The following is a 4,794-nucleotide window of genomic DNA, read 5'->3' as shown; positions in this document are numbered from 1 at the left end:
TCACTCGTTTCTCTCTCACTCACCCATTTACTTTCTTTGTCTCTATCTTTCCCTGTTTCTCACTCTCGCTCTCTAACACTCTCTCTCTCTCTCTCTCTGTCTGTCTCACAGGGAATGCTGATGTCTGCACCCCAGAACAGTATAAGGACTGTGCTGACCCAGCCTTGGGTAAGTACGCACACCCTCAGCTCCCTCCCCAACATTTGTCTCAATGTTTTCTGAACGCTTCCCTGTCCATTCTGAACTCCCTCTCAAACCCCTCCTCAATGATTCCCTCCGTGCTGTCCCCAAGCCAAGCAGATATAACCTTCCCCCCACAGCCTCCAGCCTCTTCCACAGACAGTCAGCAGCCCCACAGTCTCTTCTGTATCTAATTGAAATGTCTCCAATGGTCGATATTCTCACACGTTGCTGACAGAATCTTTTGGTTGCTGCCAGTTGTCTCCCTGGACTATGTTCCTGGAACCCTGAGGAATCCTGGGCCTCCCCTTGATCCATCAATCCAGGTACAAGCCGTACATTCAAATCCTGCTCCGACTGGGCCCGGGAACTCCTGACCAGCTCAGCTCAGGAACCATTCCCGAGGAACATGGAGTGTGCTAACTCCCCTCCCACAATCTTCCTGTCTCTCTCCAACCCCTGACCAAAAGCCCTCTCCACCAGAACCAGCCTCCCATCCCAAAGCTCAATACGTTCCCCTCTCCAACACCTCCTTACCCCGAACCCCTCCACAAACCACCCTACCCTCAATCCAAACCAGTCAATGCCCAAACCCACTGGCCAATCCCCACTTCACTCTGTGTTTCCCCCCTCGGGCTGTCCTGGGACTGGAGTTACGTGGAGATTGCCTTCCCTGGTGGACACTGGTTTCCAGCAGCTTTGAGGGTGAGTTGATCACCTTATGGAATCCTCAGTCTCTGGTGAAAACCCCCTGACCAGACACAGATCGATGGGCAGAAAGTCACTGGCTGGTTGTTTATAATCTTGTATAATCCTTCTTTCTCCACCTATAATTCCCAACTCATCACCTTGCACTTTTTCCACCTGTTTACTTTCTCCATCCCTCCTTCGTCTTGACCATATTCCTCTTTGACAAATTCTCTCTGTCTCTATCTCCCTCCTCCTGTCTTTCTCCATTCCCACCTTGCTCTGCTGCTTGCTACATCTCTCCCTCTCTCTGTCTCACACTTTCTCTATCCCTCTCGCTTCTTTTCTTTCCATGTTGTTCTGTCCCTCCCCTGTTTCTCTCTCTCTTCCCCTTTTCCAGAGTTTCTGGTGGAACAGGACAGTAGTTACTGTATGTGTGAGACTCCCTGTAACGTGACACGGTTTGGGAAAGAGATTTCCATGGTGAAGATTCCCAGCAAAGCCTCAGCAAAATTCCTCGCCAAGAAATTTAACAGAACAGAGCAGTACATCATGTGAGTATTTCAGGAGAACTCCGGCCTGACCAGTGAGCCTGGGGTCAGGGAAAACGGGAAGCTGCAAGGAGAGTGGGTTGGAGGAAGGGGAATGGGAATGGATGATGGATGGGGATGGGAGATGGATGGAGATGGATTCCCAGCAAAGCCTCAGCAAAATTCCTCGCCAAGAAATTTAACAGAACAGAGCAGTACATCATGTGAGTATTTCAGGAGAACTCCGGCCTGACCAGTGAGCCTGGGGTCAGGGAAAACGGGAAGCTGCAAGGAGAGTGGGTTGGAGGAAGGGGAATGGGAATGGATGATGGATGGGGATGGGAGATGGATGGGAATGGGAGATGGATGGGGATGGGAGATGGATGGGAATGGGAGATGGATGGGGATGGGAGATGGATGGGAATGGGAGATGGATGGGGATGGGAGATGGATGGGAATGGGAGATGGATGGGGATGGGAGATGGATGGGAATGGGAGATGGATGGGGATGGGAGATGGATGGGAATGGGAGATGGATGGGGATGGGAGATGGATGGGAATGGGAGATGGATGGGGATGGGAGATGGATGGGAATGGGAGATGGATGGGGATGGGAGATGGATGGGAATGGGAGATGGATGGGGATGGGAGATGGATGGGAATGGGAGATGGATGGGGATGGGAGATGGATGGGAATGGGAGATGGATGGGGATGGGAGATGGATGGGAATGGGAGATGGATGGGGATGGGAGATGGATGGGAATGGGAGATGGATGGGGATGGGAGATGGATGGGAATGGGAGATGGATGGGGATGGGAGATGGATGGGAATGGGAGATGGATGGGGATGGGAGATGGATGGGAATGGGAGATGGATGGGGATGGGAGATGGATGGGAATGGGAGATGGATGGGGATGGGAGATGGATGGGAATGGGAGATGGATGGGGATGGGAGATGGATGGGAATGGGAGATGGATGGGGATGGGAGATGGATGGGAATGGGAGATGGATGGGGATGGGAGATGGATGGGAATGGGAGATGGATGGGGATGGGAGATGGATGGGAATGGGAGATGGATGGGGATGGGAGATGGATGGGAATGGGAGATGGATGGGGATGGGAGATGGATGGGAATGGGAGATGGATGGGGATGGGAGATGGATGGGAATGGGAGATGGATGGGGATGGGAGATGGATGGGAATGGGAGATGGATGGGGATGGGAGATGGATGGGAATGGGAGATGGATGGGGATGGGAGATGGATGGGAATGGGAGATGGATGGGGATGGGAGATGGATGGGAATGGGAGATGGATGGGGATGGGAGATGTCCCTCACTCCCTCTGTCCCCATCCCTCACTCCCTCTGTCCCTCAATCCCTCTGTCCCTGTCCCTCACTCCCTCTGTCCCTGTCCCTCACTCCCTCTTTCCCTCACTCCCCCTGTCCTTGTCCCTCACTCCCTCTGTCCCTCACTCCCTCTGTCCCTCACTCCCTCTGTCCTTGTCCCTCACTCCCTCTGTCCCTCACTCCCTCTGTCCCTCACTCCCTCTGTCCTTGTCCCTCACTCCCTCTGTCCCTCACTCCCTCTGTCCCTCACTCCCTCTGTCCTTGTCCCTCACTCCCTCTGTCCCTCACTCCCTCTGTCCCTCACTCCCTCTGTCCTTGTCCCTCACTCCCTCTGTCCCTCACTCCCTCTGTCCCTCACTCCCTCTGTCCTTGTCCCTCACTCCTTCTGTCCCTCACTCCCTCCGTCCTTGTCCCTCTCTCCCTCTGTCCCTCACTCCCTCTGTCCCTCCCTCTCCCTCTGTCCCTCTCCCACTCCCTCTCCCTCTGTCCCTCACTCCCTCTGTCCCTCCACTCCCTCTGTCCCTCCCTCACTTCCTCTGTCCCTCCCTCTCTCACTCTCTCCCTCCGTCTTGTTCCTCAGGGAGAACATTCTGGTGCTGGACATTTTCTTTGAGGCTCTAAACTACGAGACCATCGAACAGAAGAAAGCCTATGAGGTTGCGGGATTACTCGGTGAGTGTTCCCATGGAAACGGGCTCCATGATGAGGGTGTGAGAGCCTTGAATCTCCTCAGCGACCAGGGGGCACCCAGACTTCCAGAGGGCATTTGATCCGAGGTCAGGTACAAAGGCCAGGCTCAGGGTGACGGGGGGATGGTGGGGACGGTTTGTCGTTTGCTGATTAGCAGTAAATCGAGAGTCGGAATAAACGGGTCTTCTTCAGGTTTGCAAGGTCAAGGCATCAGTGTTGGGAGCTCCACCCTTTAGCCATTATCTGAATGACTCGGAGGGGGATGGAGGGCACAGTTGCTAAATTTGGCGATGATAGGCAGCAGACACTGTTGCGAGGGAAAGCAGAGAGGCAAAAACATCAATAAACATGTCGGCACAGGTTTGGCAGATGATGGAAAACGAGGAAATGTTTGCATCAGTGGAGCTGAGATGGTCGAGAGTGTGGTGTTGCTGGGAGTAATGATCACCAACACTCTGTCCTGGCCCATCTACACCAGCACGAGAAAGGACAACTACACCTTTACACCCTCAGGAAGTTAGTTACCAAGGTGCACCAGGAACTGCATCGTATCTGGACAGCATCACAGTGCGGGAAGAACAACTGATCTTCCCAAAAGCCCAGGAAAGCCCAGGCCCAACACCAGCTCTTCCGACTCAATCCCCTTCACCAAGTGGGTACTGGCCATTGTACCTGTCCCACGCCCTCACCTCAAATGGCACTCTGTTCCAATCTTGCACACGGCTGCAAAAACAATTCACAAGAGCCTCCTGTCTCTGAGCTCCCCGAAGCTCTCAGGACGTTACCTCCAACACTCAGTCACACTTACTGACTGACAGAGTTGTTTCAGGAGCTCCTGCTGGAGAGGACCAATCAGCTGCACAACCAAACAGCTCGACACAGAATGGCACTGACCTTGGGCTCTACATGGCTTTAACTCGAAATAATAACAACTCAGAACTGCTCTTCGGTGAGCTCTGATGTATTTTAAGTGACCAATTCGAAACCTGGCCATAGGACCGACACCTGTTCCTCTGCAAAACTGGAAGTGAACTATAGTCTGGGATCATTTGGAGTCGTTTCCAGTAGGTTGGAGTCGGAGAATCGACGTTTTGGGCATAAGACCTTCTTCAGGAATCCCTGAAGAAGGGCTTATGCCCGAAACGTCGATTCTCCTGCTCCCTGGAAGCTGCCTGACCTGCTGCGCTTTTCCAGCAACACATTTTTCAGCTCTGATCCCCAGCATCTGCAGCCCTCACTTTCTCCGTAGGTCGGTGTAGGTCAAAGTAGGTCGGAGCAGGTCAGAGCAGGTTGGTGTAGGTTAGAGTAGGTTAGAGTAGGTCAATGTAGGTCAGTATAGGTCGGAGTAGGTCGGA

General features: G+C 53.3%; 1 long non-coding RNA gene across 1 annotated transcript; it reads left to right on the top strand.

Moving 5' to 3' along the window:
* Positions 1-109: 109 nt before the first annotated feature.
* On the top strand, positions 110-3,419 carry LOC122545881. The gene is made up of 3 exons (XR_006310621.1): positions 110-168; positions 1,268-1,421; positions 3,330-3,419. It is a non-coding gene; the product is annotated as an uncharacterized LOC122545881 (long non-coding RNA).
* The last annotated feature ends 1,375 nt before the right edge of the window (positions 3,420-4,794 follow it).

This window comes from Chiloscyllium plagiosum, unplaced genomic scaffold (assembly GCF_004010195.1).
Source record: "Chiloscyllium plagiosum isolate BGI_BamShark_2017 unplaced genomic scaffold, ASM401019v2 scaf_40105, whole genome shotgun sequence".
NCBI classification, from domain to species: Eukaryota; Metazoa; Chordata; class Chondrichthyes; order Orectolobiformes; family Hemiscylliidae; genus Chiloscyllium; species Chiloscyllium plagiosum.
The sequence above is the reverse complement of the archived record's forward strand: the minus strand, read 5'-3'. Positions and strand labels throughout refer to the sequence as shown.